Consider the following 18,814-nt stretch of genomic DNA (forward strand, 5'->3'; position numbering starts at 1 on the left):
CCAAACATGAATTATTCATCTTTTCTGACTCACATGTGACCGGTTCAACAATGGTTCTGGGCCATGACTCTTTCCTCATCATCATCTACATGGGATTGTTATTTAACTTATTAAATCACTAATAACAATAAAACTGGAATTATGGAAATCAAGGCCTCTAAATGTGCTTATCATTTATACAGACAATCATTTGTTGTCTTAGATTCTTCTTTGACCAATCATTATGCTACATATATTAGTTAATCAATATGATGTTTGATGTCAATGCCACATTTATCACTAGGGCATTGTTCCCCTGCCTTGAGTACATTTAATGTTTGCTTACTGGATCAATAAATGTCTTAAAGCAAACCTCCTAAACCAAGACTAGAACTTCTATTACTCAGCATGTACCACATGCTCCCACACACAGGGAGGAGCCTAGAATTCCAGAACACTAGAGAATACTTAAGCCTATTTGTTCTGGGGTATACAAAGAAAAGCAAACAAAATCACAGTCAGATGCCACCGCACTGTCAATCTGCCCGCCACTTGCCCGGGCATGCCACTTCTAGTGAGATGTGAAAACATTCGCTAGTTCTCTCTAAAAAAAATTGGCACAATTGAACTTCCATTATTTCTTGTGTCTACCATCCTTAAAGAAATAAGACACATGTATTGTGTATATTTCCTATTAAAGCTTACTGTTTAATGTATAGTAATATAATATATGTGCATATAATTTTACAGTGCTAATTTTTTGGGTCATGTCTAAGAACAGTACTCTCTCAACTTCCCTAATACCTGTCTCAAGAGTCACTAACAGGGATAATAAACTGTACCGATTGTATAAGCAGACCTCAGCATGGCAGACCTAAAACACACAGCACTGCAACTCATTAAACCTATATTACCATCAATGGCCTTGGTTGGGACCTCTTTATTCACACTAATTTACATGTGTTTATTAAACAAGTAATTTAATTCAATAGTCCTAATTTTAAAAACTAAGATTCATGAAACCTAAGAGCAATAAATATTCTTCATGCCTTTAGGATTGTCAGCCATAGTCATATCATGTTCTCTAATTATCATCAATGAATTTATAAGTGTAATATTTCATGCTAATTCCCTTTTTATCATTTCCCAGAGCTGGCCTTGTAGAGACTTCTTTATACTTTTAATAATGTAATAAATGCTTTAAGAAAAACTCACAAGGTACTCAACATTTAATTCGCACTCACCTTGGTCTCTGCGCCCTCCTCCCATGAAGCAAGCAGCATGGCAAGGTCTCTCACTAGCAGAAAAACACGGTTCCTCAGAGAAAAAGACAAAGAAGGTTAGAAAGATGACCCTACCGCAGTCTCTCCCGTCCTCCTCACTAAGCCATTCACTCAGGCATTTATTAAAACTACTGTACCATAAACACCTGCATCAAAATGACCATATTTGTGTGACCATATTTGCATTGTATTGACATGTGATCATAATATTAAGGACTGTTTTTCAGAACACTGCCTATATGATCTTTAATAAAGAACTCGGGCCTTTGACCCATGCTTCTTCTTAAGATGCTTTAATACACACAGTTGACATTAATGTTTCCTGCTTCCTTGCATATATTCAAAGTAGGGCAAGGCTTTATTTACTTATATACACGTTTATTGGTCTACAAGCAACTTATATCAATAAAAGGAAGCATGTAATGACAAAAATTAAAAAAAAGGTCCCACCAGTGAGATGATTCTGTGGGCAGAGGCACCTGCCACCGAGTCAGATGACCAATCTCTAGGACTGACTCCCAGAAGTTGTTCTGTGGCCTCCACAGGTATATGCTGTGGGATAAACGGCCACACCCCTCCCAGACAAAAATACAAATATACAAATAAGATCATTGTATATCCCTATCCCTCCTCCACAGAATCCTTAACAAGACAGGAATTGAACCAGTTAATGTCTGTCTGGGCCTCAGTCGTCCAGAGACACAGTCAATGGAGGAGCCCTGTGCCACTGAATGACCACCACTGGGTTTAGTCTGGGCCCATCTTTGTTCTCGTCTGAAGTTGTTTATTGGTTGACTCATTGATTTACTAATAACATATGAATTAATCACAAAAGCTCAAGGACATCTATGCCTCTGCCATTTGTCTTTGGAATTAATCTCTAATTGAATAAGCCCCTCGGCATCAATTACCCACATAGTTGCCAATATCAATGAGTCAAGGCACTTCATGCAACTTCTATTCATTCCTTGGACCATGTTTGTCTTTGAAAAAACATATTTCATACTTATTTTGAATGCTACCATGAGTATACCTAAAAACAAACAAACAAAAAAGTAAATAACTGTTATAGTGAACAGAATGCTCCTACCCAAAGAGGCAAAGACGAGGACCAGAAATCTGCAGAACAGATTCACAGTTCACAGTTCAGTCTAGGAGAGCTAAAGCAAAATAGACAAAAAAGGAGATTAAGACACAGGACATGTGCATTCATCAAGTTCCTTATGTATATAGAAATTGAAATAATATGTATTTAATGCTTTTTTGGCTTTGCCACCTAGCTTACAGGTTTTATACTTGTTAGTCTGTATTTTTACATCTACTCTAGCAGTCACATTTATCTGTGTACAATACAGGAATAAAACTGCTTAAAAACAATCTAAGAAAAAGGTCCCTTTGCGCTCCTAGCATCCATGCCTGAGGGCCCTTCAAACACAAACGATACATTCTATTGTGTCTTTACTGGACCTGACAGCTTCAAACGTAGTACTCACTGTGGGATTCATCCGCCACCATCAGCAATGCTGGGCTGGCTCCTCTCCTACTTATTTTCATTTAGTTTGTTAATTAATCTCTCACGACAATACAACAAATATCGATTAATTATTAAAAAACTGTGATGTTTCCATGGGCTTTGGGGGGGTCTAGATTAAGTGCACATTCATGCTATCTGATCTTGCTGCTGCCCAGTGTACATGGATAATGGGCACAGACAACTCTTTTCCCCACCTTTCCTTACTTACTGTGTATACTGAGTAATTAAATTTTCTTAAAGGCAAGGACTTATGTAGCCCCGTTTAGCCTCAACCTGACTGCATAGTGAAGTGGACCCTGATAAAAATTGATATATTTCTTCCATTGACCCTGGTATCTTTGAGTCACTGTTTGGTCACTTGGATGTATCTGATTTTGCTTAGCATCTATTTCATAGTCTACTAAGAAAAACCAGACAACATTGAAGATTTATTAATCCAAAGTGAGAATACCAGCCATTGTTTAGATTCTGTCATTACTATTACCCACAAGAAAGATCTCTGATTATTTGTCCCTTGGTCAATTATCACTATTCATTAGCATTAATACTGGTAATAGTGCTCTTTTTGTTATAATTATATGACAATATGCCCCCTTCTTTACTTATTTATAATTATCCATTGATTCTTTATACTTTTACATTACACACAATAAAAACATACCTCTTTAACATGTCCAACTGAGTGTTTGATTGTACATTCTCTTATTGATTTCCTGACTGCAAAATAATCAAAACCTGTGAAAAACAAACTCAGACAAGACTCTTATGAAATCCTGAATCTATCTATAGCATTCATTCTGGAGTGGGTAAAAGTTATAACTATTTTTCTCCTGGGCTTCAGTGCTCCAGATGCAATTCACTGCCTGTGACTCACCCCAGCAGTCATATTGATCCGGATTCTGGCTACTGCATGCCTTATTATCCAGCCTTGTTTACCAATTAACGCTCTAGCTACCTGTAAAGAATCAAAGGCTACAGACTAATATGCTCTAACCATGAACAAACCTTGCCAAGATCTTCATCTATTTAGGCAATCATCAGCTGAAATGATATGTAACTCACTGACTCATTAAGATTTCATGTATAGATTGACCAATGCAACGCCACATATCAATCCTGTGTTCACCCTGGCTGCTTTTGTTCAGCTGTATTTGATAGATTTCAAGTGAACAGCGCATATACATCAAAACGTTCATGACAACTCACATCAGTGCTGCGCTCCAAACCCACAGAGCTACTCACATAGCAATGGCTGTAGACAAATCTCAAACTCAGCACAAGAGTTTCCTTTTCAAGGAGCACAATGTAGAATACTTCACTTAAGAAAAATGCTCCTGTCTCTCTTAAGTCATTGCTGCCATGTTTAACTCATTTGGTGACTTAAATGTGTATTTTCAATACTTATATTTTCTGGATAGAAGAGACACAAATATTATTTGTCAATATTCATAGGGTCATTAACAAGAAGGTGTACTTTGATCATTGGCCACTTTCTTTTTTAGTACTGGAGAGAGAACCAGGACCTTGTGAATACTTGGCAAAGGCTGTCCCACTGACTGAGCTTCCTCCCCATGGGGATAGAGACACATATGTACACTCTCAACTTTTCATAGCTCAAAAGACAACACTGTAATATTTCTATTTTCTTCTAATAGCAAAATAATTGCTTCTACCTTTCTTTTAAAAGATATTTTAGTTACTATTCATATATACATATAATACCTAAGGGTCAGATCTAGCCACATTCAGTATCCTCAATAACTTTTATCTTGTGATATGGGTTACATGACTAGGTGAGGATCCATTTACTCAAATTATTTGTTTATATTTCCAGTGATCCATCCATTCACTTTCAATAATTGGACTTCACACTTTTTCTTAATGATAGAGGAAATGCTTTTTATTGAAAACATACTTGTTTCATACAATACATTTGTATTATGGTTTCCCATCCCCAACACCTCCCATATTCTCCCCATTTACACACCCACCCAAATTCACACTAATTATTTCATTCTCTCATTACAATGAAAATAGGCATCTAAACTAAGGAGGAGGAAAAATAAGATAAACCTAACAGAATAGGCAAAAAAAAAGAGCCTACATAAAATCACCAGAAACAAATACAGGTGCTGAGACCAAACATTCACAAACAGAGAAAACTCATAAAAACTAAAATCAGAAACCACAAGATATACGTAAAATGTCTATAGGGTAAGAAAAAATACCCAGACAAATCATTACATGACACAAGATCTTCCAAAAATGCCATTGAGTTCATTTTGTGTTGGCCATCTGAGCATGGAGCCTGCTCTTAGGTGTAGTCTATGCATCCAGTGAGATTCCATTGGAGAAAAAGAGTTTTTCCTGAGAGAATTCTATCGATCGGAGATAGCTTCTGAGTTAGGGATGGGGGCTTATGTCCTTTCCCTCTCAGCGCTGGGACCCCATCTGGCAGGTCCCATGCATGCTGCCACCGTCTCTATGAGTTCACATCTGCATCGGTCCTGCTGTATCTAGAAGGCCTTGTTTCCTTGGTGTCCTTCATTCTCATTGGTTCTTACAATCTTTGCACCTCCTCTTCCATGGGGTTCCCTGATCCCTGAAGGGAGGGATTTGATGGAGACATCTCAGTTAGAACTGAGTGTTCCAACATTAGAGGGCATACTTTTTAAAACAGCATCTTCAGGCAAATGAGACATTACTGCTCTAACTAGTTTCAATGTGACAATCAGAGGTATCTGTCACCATCTTCATCACATTGATGAGTAGGGGTACAATGCCAAAAGGAGGCTTGAAACTATGGTGCCGTGCACTCACTGTCCTTGCTCAGTTTGCTCCATCACTCAGATAAACATTAGCTTTCCTAACCAGAAATGACTACGCGTGCCTTTGCCTCAATATTGTTCATTTGTCTATTCGTATTCATAATTTAATTATCAGCCAAAAAAGTAATATTCTTAAAGGTCATCTCTATTTGTTTTTGTGGTATTGAAGATAGAACCCAGATAGGGACGTTATACCACTGAACTAGCAACTGCACTTGCCCCTATGTTGCCCTTAACTTATTTCAGTGTTGTTAATTTGTGACTATAGATTGTCTTCCTTCATGACATTTTCATAATTGAAAGATGCTTTACTCTTGATATTGACTTTTGTCTATTGAACCCTTTTCTAATGTTAATAAATAAAATTACAAAAATAGTATAAAAGCACATGAATACACCCGTATATCTTTTCAGCAACTTCCTACAGGAGTATTAGCAACGGAGGTGGTAACTCAACTTTCCTTTGATTTTAACATCTGGTATTCACCATATATAAAGTATTGGTGGTGGTAACAAGGCATTTTTTATTGATTCAAGTCAAACCTTGTACAGACTTCTATATGATCCCATATTTATGGTTAATGACAACTGCCTTTCACTGACCATTGTAGGCACATCATATCTCTACATGGAACATCCTCTAGGAAAACATTGAAGAGATGACGTAATCATTACTCACGATTGTAGCTGTGACCCTAACAACACTGGCAACCTTGGAGGTGAGGACCAGGCAGGATTCACCCATTGCTCTGAAGCTGGCCTTTCTGAGAAGGACAGACAAGAAAGGACTAAGAAGTTGTTCTGCTCAATCAATTTATCATCCCGTTATCCAGTCATGTGTACTATCTCTTCAGAAGCGGACTAGCACTGAATTTCCTACTAAATCAAAATAAGAACATTGGCCTGTGCTTCTACAATCCACGTCATCAGAAAGAAGGAATATATAGAAGCTACTAATGAAATACTAATACTTCCAATATATAGGAGTAATAACTACATCCTCATTCTATAATTTTAATAAATGTGATGCCTCGTTACTTTTATTTTTATCTTATGAATCTATTGATTTTTCATGGATCTATTTGCAATATAACCAAAATCCATTAATACTACTACCAGCAAGAACATGTGTGTCCTCTGTTCGCACGTCTGTGGAGAGGACCACTTGTAAGAGTCAGTGTGGACCTCAGCCTCTCAGAACTGTAATGATGATGTGTAACTCACAGGCTACCAACGGTCATCACGGACCCAAAATAGGACCTTTCCTTTTCAATTAATTTCTACATTTGCTTATTAATTATTATTTTATTAATAACTTTTATGTGACTCTGAAGCACAAAGTGTTAAGTTTTGATTAATCGACATAATGTTTGATAGCCATGGTTATTTCTTAGTCAGCCATAGTTGGCCTTAGTGGATTTTGGATGATGCTTTTACCAATAGCGTAAAGAACCCCCCCCCAAACTGAGTCCAGAGATTTTACCGTACTCACATTGGTCTCTGTCTTCCTGACATGTAGGGTAACTGTGGACTCGGTGACCAGAATGGGAACATCAGTCAGAAAGCATCTATGCTGACAGTGCAAAGAAGAAAAATTGCAAAAGATTTATATTCTAGCCTTTATTCTTTCATTTTGCCTTCCATTTTTAAGTCACTTGGGTAGGAACTAAACTGTCACAGTTTGGTTTACTTGATAAGACAATAATGAATACTCAAGCCCCAAACAAAACAAGGACTCACTATTGTAAACTAAATGTATTACTCTTATCTAGCACATCACTATGTCATTCATTTCTAAACAAGCATGGAGTCCATGCTTGCTACTATTTCTCAACTAGCATGATTCACATGCTGAACAATGTTGAGTTGCTTAATTTTTATTTACATATTTGCATAAGGATTCTTTAATTGACCCAATTTTAAAGACAAAATGAAAATTCAAAAGATGAATGACATACTTGGCCATCCCTAACAAGTGCCTTTAGAATCAGAACATACACACTAGATGCCCGAAGGTATGGAACTCAGACTTCCAGACCTGTTGTCATGATCCACGGCTCATACCCAACAAGATGTCATCACTGATCCAACCTTGGCCTCTAGTTTCTCTGTTCTCTTGTTTATTAGCTGGTTATTCGTTCACTAACTGTGAATCATGAAAACCAGCTACATGTAGGCTACTTTGTGACTACATCAATCTTAATTTCAAAGTATTGGTTAGACAAAACCAAGTATTTCATGGCACATCATATTTCTCACTGGGCCATGGGTCCTTGGATTCCTTTATGAAAACAGGGCAAAGAATTAAAACAAAGACAAAAACTTTGACTCACGTTGGTCCCTATGATGCATGACCCCGGTGAGCAGTGATGAAGGCGTCTACTCTGAGAGTATAAAATAAAACAAAATTTGAATGGAATCCTATTATGTCCATATTCATTTGCATGTTATCTTTCATTTCATGAGTCATTCAAGAAAGACCAACTCAGAGAAAACTAGACAACATATTTAGAGATTTTTAATCCCATAATACTTTGTCTGAGCATTTTAATTTGAACCTTACTGTTGTTTAATTTATATATTATTATTTCCAAATCTGTTTTTATGTTTTCTATGTGCATGTTTGTCCCTGCATGTGAATGTCCTTCATAAGCTTTTCTTCCTTTGTTTTTGCTAATGTTTGTTTGCTGTGTTCTATTCTGCTTGGTCTACTTTTGGCTGTTGTTGTTATTCGCTTGTTTGTTTTCTAAAGAGATGGAGAGAAAGAAGTGGTAGTGTTGAGTGGGTGTGGAGATAGACAGGATCAGTGAGGAGTTAAGGGAGGGGGAGCCATGATCAGAATATATGATATGAAAAAACCTAATCTCAATTTAAAAAGAAAGTATCAAAGGCCAAAAAGAAAAACAAACAAAAGGTAGCTGGTGTGTAAAGACGCTTTCTCTTGAGAATTCCATCGGCCCCATGGAGGGGAATAGTTTCCCTGTGTTATCATTCTTAGCTATGATTGGAACACCTCAGAGCCATTTATCTATGAACTACTACCATTATTATAATTATATTAATTATTATATTATAATTATTATAACTACCATTATTTTAAATATTATTATTGCTTGCTTTCAAAAATACAAACTGGCCTTGAAATCACAGTCCTCTGGTCTTAGCCTCTGGGACCACAGGGATGCCACTAAATCACTCTCACTACTATTATTGGTTTCTTTATCTCATTTGATTAGTCATTTTAGAACAAACAAAATATAGCTATATTTATTTTGGAAAAAAAATAAACAGCATTGAACATAGCCTTGGCCCTAAAAGAATAAGGTCATTATTTACCATTTAAGCCAGAGATATAAAACTTTGGCCTTTTTTATGAATTAATAGAATTACAGTGTCTTTGAATTCATAAACAGCATCATTCTCATATGTGGGAAATACTTCTCAATCTAACTTTAATTATGACTAATCTTGTCATAACTTATTCATTGATCCAATTACAAAAAAGAAAATAAAAAGTCATGAACACGAAAAATAGTATGTGAATGAAAGAATGAGTTGAAAAATAGGACCTTTGAGCATGACTGACTTTACCCATAGATTAAAAGATGAGTACACACATATCACAATGTGGATCTCAGACTTAGACATGTGATCCCATAGAGGTTTAAAGTATAATCAATGATCTTGTCCTTAGATTTATCTGTAATTCAAAATTATCTCAATAGTACTAATGATCGATTGTTCAATAAATGTAAATTAGTAAAGAGGAGGGTTGCTGTTGGATCAATGATGGTTGCTCTACCCAGCTAACAAGTACTGATAGCAAAATAAAGAACAGCCTTTAAAGCAACTCGGACCAAAACGAGAACACTCACCATGTTCAGACCATGTCTGTTCTACAAAGGCAAGACCACAAAGTTCATGACCAAGGAAAAATATGGAAAATGCCTATTGTTATCCATATATAAAAATACAGAAACATAAAAACATTGACATTCTGCTTACTCATTCATAGACATTGCTTGTGTATACAACCCCCCTTCTTATCAGCCATTTAAGTATATGTCACATTATAATGTGTTTTTTTTAAAAATACACACTGGATATGGCTTTTGGACTTGCCAAAATCATTACCTGTAATTTTACTTCATGTGGTAGCCTAATTCATCCTATCTGAATGAAATTTTTGGCTTGTTGCATATTATCCATACTCTTGTAAATAACTGGACCTTAATTTAAATATGCCTTGCTGATTTATTTTATTTATATTTATACAGGCACATCATCCCTCACAGCTGATGCTAGGAGAACGGGTATAAACTATATACTTCGCAATCTTGACCGCAGATATCCAGCTGTAGTGATGATCCACAACTCATATGACAACAATGGTCATCAGTCTGGCCCTTCTCTATTAACTTTTATTTTTATTTTATGTTTATTGAGTGATAGGTAACTAGTATACTGAGAACATAAACAATACATCAGACATTTACAAAATATTTTGCTCTATTGAATATTTCTTTTGCTATATAGGCTTACTTTGTTTTTTAAAAAAGTACTGTTTCACTCACATGGCATGTTAACCATTTGGCCATGGCTGCTCTTCTCAGATGGCAAGTGAAGATTCATTAAAAACAACTAGTATTTAAAAGTAACCCAAATGAAAACGTAAACACTGGCCATACTCACACATCGTCTATCATACGAACAGAGAGCAGGTCACGAGCCTCATAACCAAGGAAGAATGTGGAAATCAGCTTGAGGGTCTTCATTTCTGAGAGTACAAAGCAAAAGAGATCATAAAAAGACTGAGATTCTGTTACTTATCCATGTCCCTTTCTTCTTATCATCTAAATGTGTATTACAAAACTATACATTCTTTCTCGAGAAAACAAAGGGTTATGGGTATGACTCTACTAAGAACACTTCATATAATTTTATTTAATATGGCATCCTCACTCATGTCTGAAGGAACAATTATGTTTGGTATATAGTTTTGGCACTCTTTCTATAGAAGTATGAGTGTAAGATGCCCTCTAATTCATACGCATTAGTATGTTATCTAATTTTAAAAGTAGACAATTCCTAAGATTGTCACGAAGATCACGGGTAGGTGCTAGCTCTTTTATGATGTGGACCTCAGACTCCCAGACCTGTAGTCATGATCCACGACTCATACGGCACCAGTGGTCATCACAGATCCAACACCAGACATCCTCTTCTTGATTAATTTATGTTTGTTTATTGAACAATTGATCAGGACTACAATTAATATCATTATGAATCATGAATATGTAAAGGACAAGATCATGATATATACATCCGAGCTCTATAGGATCTTTTACAACCATGACTATTTCTTTTGTTACATATTGTAAACTGGGAAACTTTTAAAAATATATTTTGTGCTACACTTTGTCAATAACTGTTCATTGCAGGTGATAAATAGTCTTTATCAGCCTTTCAAGGAAACCCAAATCAACACAAGAACACAGAACATACTCACACTGTGACAATATTACGAATCAAAAAATTCATGACCGAGGGAGAACGTAAAATCAGCTTAATGATATCCATTCTGAAAAAAGCAAGGGAGATCATAAAAAGATTGATAGTCCATCTACCTACCCAGGTAACCTTCCTACTCTCAGTACTATTCTCTTCTTCCTACATATTGATGTGTGTGTGACATTATGATGTGTTCTCCATGAGAAAACAGAGAACTGACTCTCAAACTACCAAGGGCATTTCCTGTAGTTTTAATTCATATGGTATCCTCAGTAACCTGCTCTGAATGAACTACTGTGTTTGGAATACATTAGCAATCTTAGTGTTGAGTTAGGCCTTACTTAGGAAACTCATTAAAATTTATTTTATTTATATAACTATAAATGTAGACTATTTGTCATGTCTCCTACCAGGATCATGGTTTGATGCTAGATTTTTCAAATGTAGACCATAGGCATCTAAACCTAGAGTCACGATCCATATATCATATACTGCCATTGGACACCATTATTAATTTAGGCACATTTATTGAGCAATTGATTGCTAGTACTATCAAGACAATTATATTCACGAAAATTTAAGGACAAGATCCTTGAAAATACTTAAGAGTTCCTCAAGATCTTTGCTAAGTTGAGTACCCATTTCATTACAGTTTAATTTAGCAAAATCTTGTTAAATATTGTGTTTCACGCATGCCATAATCACTCTTTGGCCTTTACTGGTTCTTCCCAGATAATAAGTAGTCCTTTATTAATAAAGGGGATAGCCTTTCAAAGTAACACAAAACAATATAAGAATGCTGACAATATTCACACTGTGTCTTGTCTATATTACAAACTCAGCATGCTCACCACAAAGCTCAGGCCCAAAGCAGAGCATGTAAATTCCCTTGGGGGTATCCATTCTACAAATCAGAACATGGTATAAAGATGGACACTGTGTTTACTTCATTTTATTGGGCAATTTGTGCAATCTATCTGCTTATCTTGCCCTTTTCATCTCAACCCTCATCCATGTGTGCTCTATATCACCATTTGTTATTCTTTGAGGAAGCAGGAAAGCATGGCACAGACGCTACCAAGAACACTGGCAATAATCTTAGTTTACATGGCACAGGTTAGACATACAAAATAAACTACTTTGTTTTTGTATATATAATTAGAAGTCTTGTTGTGGAGCTATGACTTAATTGGTAAAGCCCTATGTAGGTATTTTTCATCTAATCAGAAAAGTAGGAAATCATTCATAACTGCAGCTATGATCATGGGTATAAGGTAGCTGTTTTATGATGTGGACCTCAGACTCTCAGACCTGTAGTCATGATCCCCGACTCATACGGCACCAGTGGTCATCACAGATCCAGCATCAGCCCTCCTTTTCTTGATTAATTTACGCGTGTTTGTTGAGCGATTAACTGTTAAGATATTATGAATCATAAATATGTCAGGACAAGATCTATGACTTTACTTGATAGTTCCTCAAATTCTTTAGATATGCTGAGGATCTAGGTTCATTGTACATTCTTAATTTAATCATATTTTAAACATTGTGCATGATGCACATGACAAATTTTCCCTGTTGGACCTGGATGCTCTTCCAGGATCTTAAAGAGTATTTTATCAATACAAGAACAGCCATTAAAAGCAACACAAACTAACATAAGAACTGATTGTACTCACACTGTGTCTATATTACGAACCCAAAGAGCTGACCATGAAGATCATAATCAAAGGAGAAGGTGTAAATCATCTTTGGGTGGAAATCCATCCTGAGAGTACAAATCAGAAGAGAATATAAAAGGATTGACATTCTGTTCACTCATCCATGCACTACGCTACTTGCCTTACCCATCTCTTATCACTCATATAAATATGTGTGACATTGAGATGAGCTCTTCATGGGGGGAAATTAGACATGGCTGTAACTCTACCAAGAACATAGACTAAAGTTTTAATTCATGTGGTATCCTCAGACATGCTGTATGAATAAACTATAATATTCAGTATACTTTATTAGTACTCTTTCTACGGAATTCTGTCTCATTGAAAGATGCCACTAGGCATGCTACAGTGGTTAGGGAAAGCCCATGAGGCCTCAACCCTACAGAAAACTACAGACAATTAAAGAATTCTGAGATTGGAAGCAATAGTTTTCATGGAAGAACAAACCAATTGGTTAACCAATACCAAAGGGTCAGCCCTGAAAACATATATATGAGTAATGTCATATAAACTGAGATTATATTTAGGAGTGTGTGTGTGTGTGTGTGTGTGTGTGTGTGTGTGTGTGCGCGCGCGCGCGTGTGTGTGCATATAACAGCATAAATTTGAGTAAGACCAAGGAGAGGTATATGAGAATGAGAGAAAAAAAGAGAAGAAAAAACGATATAATTAAATTTTTTAAAATGTAATAAAAATATTTAGTAAGAACAGTTAATTCTGTTCATACTTTTATTAAGTGTAAAAGTAGGTTATCACATACTTCTGCTACCATAGTCGTGGGTATAAGCTAGATAATTTACGATGTGGACCTCAGACACAGACTTGTAGTCACAGTCCGACTCAGAAGCTACCCATGGTCATCATTGATCCAACATCAGCCCTCCTCTTGTCTATTAATTTCTGGATGTTTGTGTAATGATGGCTCATTATAACTTTTGAAATGATCATTAACAGCAATCTAAGGCAAGATCCCTGACTATACTTCAGGACTAGTCAGCATATCTGGCACATTGGTGATCTTTTGGTAGCACAAACTTAGCTGGGAAAAAATTTTAAATATTGCCTTTGGACCTTACGCCATACTGACAGCTGGGCCATGGTTGGCCTTGCAGATGACAAGAAGCACATATTTTATCAATACAATAAAGAGCTTGTAAAGTATTGGAACAAAGACGTGAATGTTGACTATACTCACACTGTAGCTATGCTATGAACACAAACAGTAGTTCAAGAAGCTGATGACCAAGGAAGAAGGTCTAAAATCAGCTTTGGGATATCTGTTCTGAGAGCACAAGACAAAAGAGAACACAAACAATTTGATGTTCTGACTACATACCAATGCAATCTATCCACTTATATTACCCCTCTCTTTTTATACCTATGTAAGTATCAAGCCACTTATCATGTATTCTTCTTGAGAAAAAAGAAATGGCCAAGAGTCTGAAGCAAAAAAAAAGAAAGAAAGAAAAAAGAAAGAAAGAAAGACATTGTCTACAATTTTAATTCATTGGGTATCCTCAGTCATCAAGTCCGAATGAAATAGTGAGTTAAGTATATGCTTTTAGTACTCCAATTGTGCAATTAGATCTTGATGGAAATTAACTTATCAATTAAGTTTTATATTTTTATGTAATTGTAAATATAGAATCTCCTTAACAGCTGTCAATAGGATCATGGGTATAAACTGTCTTTTATGATGTGGACCTCAGACTCCCAGACCTGTAGTTATGATCCATGACTCATACGGCACCAGTGGTCATTACAGATCCAACCCTGGCCCTCTTCTTCTCGATTGATTTATGCATTTTTATAGAGAAACTGATCATTAGTACTACTGAGATAATTGCAAATCATCCAGGGCTACATAGAGAAACCAAGTCCCAATAAAGAAAAAAAATTACTTTTTTTTTTCTTATTTTTTTGGCGTGTAGAGAGGGAAGGTGCATTTTAAGCCAAGATTTCTCTATGTAGCCCCAGCTGTCCTAGAATCTGCTCTGTAAATCAGGTTTGTTTCAAACTCAGAGATCCACCTGTCTCTGCCTCCTCAATAATGTTATTAAAGACATGAGCCACCATGCCTGACTTATATTTATTTTTATTGATATTTTGTCTAATTGAAAAAGTAGGTTATTATTAATATCGCTAAGATCATGGGTATATATTAGGTATTTTGTGAGGTGGACCTCAGACTCCTTAGACCTGCAGTCATGGTACACAACTCATATGCCACCCTGGTCATCATTGATCCTACATTAGTCCTCCTGTTTTGTGTTAATTGATGTATGTTTGTTGAGCAATCAGTCACTAGTATTATAAATATGAGTGTGTATCACAAAATGCTAAAGACAAGATCTCTAATATACTTTAAAGCTCCCTGGGATCTTTTGACATGATGAGTGTCTCTTTCATTACACTTTTTAATGTGATAACATTTTTTAAACATTGGGTTTCATGCACAAGCTAGATTAACATGTTGGCGACAAGGGCCCTTCCAGGATGATAAGGAGACCTTTATCAATACAGGAACAGACATTAAAAGCAATACAATCCAGCATAAGAAGACTGAATGTACTAACACTGTGTCTATATTATGAACCCAAAGAGCTGACCATGGAGATCACCACAAAAGGAGAAGGTGTAAGTCATCTTTGGGGGGAAATCCATCCTGAGTACAAAGCAGAAGAGAATATGAAAAGATTGACATGTGTTCACTCATCCATGAATTGTTTACTTGCTGTACCTGTCTCTTATCACTCATATAATTATGTACAGCATTATGACGCATTCTTCATGGGAAAACAAACATTGCACAAGGCTTTGAGTCTACTGACAACATTGCCTTCCTCAATCATGCTGACTAAATGAAGTACTGCATTTTGCATATATTTTTATACACTTGCTGTGGTGTTATGTTTTAATTGGAAAGCGCCTTAACAATTTACTTTGATTTACATTTTTGCCCATTTATTAAAGTAGACTATCGCTCATATCTTCTGCCAGGGACAAGGGGGTAAGGTAGATAATTTATGATGTGGACCTCAGACTCCCAGACCTGTAGTCATGATCCACGACTCATACGGCACCAGTGGTCATCACAGATCCAGCATCAACCCTCCTCTTCTCTATTTATGCATTTTTATTGAGCAATTGATCACTAGTACTATTGAAATAATTATGAATCACAAAAACCTAATGGTATAATTCTTGAGTATTCTTAAGAGCTCCTCAGGATACTGCAGTGTTGAGTATCTATTTTGTTATACATTCTTAATTTGACAAAATATTACTAAACACTGTGTTCATGCACATTGAATATTAAGCATTTGACAATGGCTGCTCATCTGAAATGAAATTCAATCTTTATCAATACAGGAACAGCATTTGACAGCGCCCCAAATCAACACAAGGTTTCACGCTGTGCACATACTATGAACCCCAAGTGCTGATCACAGAGCACAGGAAAAGTGGAAAAAGTACAAATCACATTGCGGGTATCCATCCTGAGAGTACAAAGTAAATGAGGGTGTAAAGCCTGATATTATGGTTAATCATCTATGAATTCTGCCTGTCTATCTTGCTTCTTTCTGTTAACCCTCATCTAAGTAGAACTAAACTAACTGGTTTGTATTCTTGAGGAAAATGGCCATGGTTCTCATATACAAAGAGCATGGACTTTAATTATAGTTTATATGGTATCATCAATAGGGCTATCAGAACAAACTAGTTTAGTAAATGTAAGTATTACTCTTGCTTTAATTAGTAAAGGCTTTACAAATTCATTTTCATCCATATTTTTATCTGGTTATAGAAGGAGACTATCGTACATATCTGCTGTCAGGGTTGTTCGTATAAGCTAAATATTTTATGCTACAGACTTCAGATTTCCACCAATGGTGGTAATCACAGATCAAAAATAAATCATCTTCTCAATTTCTAAATGTTTCTTGAAAAAATAGATTACTAGTATTAAGAGATAATCATGACTCACAAAAAACAGCGGACAAAAATCCTTAAAGATTATTCAAATTTCTATGAGATTGTTTGTGCTGTTTGGTATTTCTTTAATTATACATTCTTAATTTGGCAAAATATTATTAAACATTGTATTTCACACAGATGCTACTGTTACTAGTTGGACAAGGTTGATCTTTCAGATCAACCAGAGTTTTATCAATAAAATAAAGTCTTTAGAAGTAACCCCTAAAGTAGAAAATACAAGATCTCCTGAGTAAATTGGGAGCAGGGGACCATGGGAGAGGGTAGAAGGGGAGAGAAGATCGAACATCAGCCTTCCTTTTTTCTACTAATTTGTCAATATTTGTCATGAAACTTATCAATACTATTGGGATAGTTATGAATCATAAGTATATAAGAAAATTATCTCTGAATATACTTCAAAGATTCTTAGGATTCTGCTAAATAATAGCAAAATTTTATATTTCACATGTTTTATTAAACCTTTGACCATTGCTGTTCTCCCTGTATAAAACATTGTTCTTTATCAATACAGGAACAGTCACTAAAAACAACATGAATGAACACAAGAACACTGACTATACTTAAACTATATCCATATTATGAGCCCAAAGACCTGATCATGAAGTTCAAGAACAATGGAGTATGAAGACAGCAGCTTGGGGAAATTCATTCTTAGTGTGTAAAGCAGAAGATATCTTAAAAAGATTGACATTCTGTTTACATCACCAAGCATTTTGTCTACATTCAGTATCCGTCTCCTCTTACGGCTTATCTAAGAATGAAATACTATATTATGTGTTCCTTCTGAGAAAACACCTAAGACTCTGACTCTACCTAGAATACTGACTATAATTTAAGTTCATGTGGCATCCTCTGTCATCAAGTCGAATTGAACTATGTTTGATATGCATTACTAATACTCCTCTTGAAGAATTAAGTCTTGATCAAAAAATTCATTACCAATGTAGCTTTATTTATAGTTTATCAAACTGTTAAAGTAGACTAGTCTTAACATCTGCTAGTAAGATCATCAGTATACAGGAGGTGTTTGATGATGTGACCCTCAGACTCTCATCTCTGTAGTCACAATCCCAAACTCACACAGACTCACTCATATGCAAGAAAAAGTCCTCATGGATCCAACATCAGCCCTTCACTTCTTTATTAATTCTTATGTGTTGACTGAGGAATTGATCACAAATAGTATTGAAATTATTATGAATTAAAAACATAAGGACAAGATCTTTAAATATATTTGAGAATTCCTCAGCATCTTTGGCCATGATGAGCTTCTTTTGTTGCCATGGGGAGTCTGTTACTTAATTCTTAATTTAGCAAACTTTTTGTGTGTCAAGCACCTGCCATATTAACCTTTCAGTGACACCTGCTCTTCTCAGATGATAATAATCCTTTATCAACACAGAGAACTGCTGTGCAAAGCACACAAAACAAACAGAAGAACATTGACTGTACTCACACTGTGTCTATATTGCTCATGACCAAGGATCAGCCTGGTGGCTCCATTCTAGGAGTACAAAGCAGAAGAAAAGAAAACATGGTTGGCATTAGGTTCACTCATCCATGCATTCTGTCTGCTGGTCTTTCCTATTTCTAACTCTCATTGGAGTGTACATTACACTATGTCTTGTTCTTATTGACAAAACAAATAGCAAGGACATAGGCTTTACTTATAGTTCACAAAGCAATTTAAAAGGCTTTGTCAGAAAAACTGGGTTGGTTTAGTATGTATTATTACCACTTTTCCTGTGGGATCATGTCAAATTTAAAAATGCCTTACCAACTTATTTATTTTGTATATACATATAAAAGTAGACTATCACTCATATCTGCTGCTGGGATCTAGTACACAATCTGATTATTTTAGGATGTGGACCTCAGACTTCCAGACCTGTAGTCATGATCCACGAATCATATGCCACCCTTTGTCATCATTGATCCAACATCAGCCCTATCTTATCT

The 18,814-nt window shown here is 35.9% G+C and overlaps 1 protein-coding gene, 8 non-coding genes and 1 pseudogene across 24 annotated transcripts in view; all 10 read right to left on the minus strand.

Annotated features, from left to right (window-relative positions):
• Positions 1-4,674: 4,674 nt before the first annotated feature.
• The window catches only part of LOC125398493 (uncharacterized), a 57,986-nt gene continuing 43,846 nt past the window's right edge, over positions 4,675-18,814 (minus strand). For 3 of the 16 annotated variants that reach the window (XR_015739186.1, XR_015739183.1, XR_015739184.1), the window contains exons 10-19: positions 18,312-18,359; positions 15,433-15,521; positions 14,052-14,138; positions 12,815-12,903; positions 11,134-11,205; positions 10,317-10,401; positions 7,958-8,008; positions 7,117-7,197; positions 6,304-6,388; positions 4,680-5,398 (exon numbers count right to left, since the gene is read on the minus strand). The gene's annotated coding sequence lies outside the window, so the exon portion shown is untranslated. Of the gene's footprint in view, positions 5,399-6,303; positions 6,389-7,116; positions 7,198-7,957; positions 8,009-9,499; positions 9,521-10,316; positions 10,402-11,133; positions 11,206-12,446; positions 12,550-12,814; positions 12,904-14,051; positions 14,139-15,432; positions 15,522-18,311; positions 18,360-18,814 lie in introns of all 16 variants that reach the window. The other 13 variants (XR_015739187.1, XR_015739185.1, XR_015739196.1 and 10 more) reach the window with 12 other exon arrangements.
• On the minus strand, positions 6,804-6,875 carry LOC125398628 (small nucleolar RNA SNORD113/SNORD114 family). The gene has a single exon (XR_007231492.1). It is a non-coding gene; the product is annotated as a small nucleolar RNA SNORD113/SNORD114 family (small nucleolar RNA).
• Positions 7,642-7,713, minus strand: LOC125398604 (small nucleolar RNA SNORD113/SNORD114 family). The gene has a single exon (XR_007231471.1). It is a non-coding gene; the product is annotated as a small nucleolar RNA SNORD113/SNORD114 family (small nucleolar RNA).
• On the minus strand, positions 10,760-10,831 carry LOC125398645 (small nucleolar RNA SNORD113/SNORD114 family). The gene has a single exon (XR_007231507.1). It is a non-coding gene; the product is annotated as a small nucleolar RNA SNORD113/SNORD114 family (small nucleolar RNA).
• On the minus strand, positions 12,426-12,497 carry LOC125398600 (small nucleolar RNA SNORD113/SNORD114 family). Its single transcript, XR_007231467.1, has one exon. It is a non-coding gene; the product is annotated as a small nucleolar RNA SNORD113/SNORD114 family (small nucleolar RNA).
• Positions 13,660-13,727, minus strand: LOC125398624 (small nucleolar RNA SNORD113/SNORD114 family; annotated as a pseudogene).
• LOC125398601 (small nucleolar RNA SNORD113/SNORD114 family) lies at positions 14,555-14,626 on the minus strand. The gene has a single exon (XR_007231468.1). It is a non-coding gene; the product is annotated as a small nucleolar RNA SNORD113/SNORD114 family (small nucleolar RNA).
• LOC125398617 (small nucleolar RNA SNORD113/SNORD114 family) lies at positions 15,034-15,105 on the minus strand. Its single transcript, XR_007231483.1, has one exon. It is a non-coding gene; the product is annotated as a small nucleolar RNA SNORD113/SNORD114 family (small nucleolar RNA).
• On the minus strand, positions 15,888-15,959 carry LOC125398634 (small nucleolar RNA SNORD113/SNORD114 family). Its single transcript, XR_007231497.1, has one exon. It is a non-coding gene; the product is annotated as a small nucleolar RNA SNORD113/SNORD114 family (small nucleolar RNA).
• LOC125398622 (small nucleolar RNA SNORD113/SNORD114 family) lies at positions 18,723-18,794 on the minus strand. The gene has a single exon (XR_007231487.1). It is a non-coding gene; the product is annotated as a small nucleolar RNA SNORD113/SNORD114 family (small nucleolar RNA).

The sequence above is a fragment of the Myodes glareolus genome, chromosome 11 (genome assembly GCF_982192425.1).
Source record: "Myodes glareolus chromosome 11, mMyoGla1.1, whole genome shotgun sequence".
NCBI lineage: Eukaryota > Metazoa > Chordata > Mammalia > Rodentia > Cricetidae > Myodes > Myodes glareolus.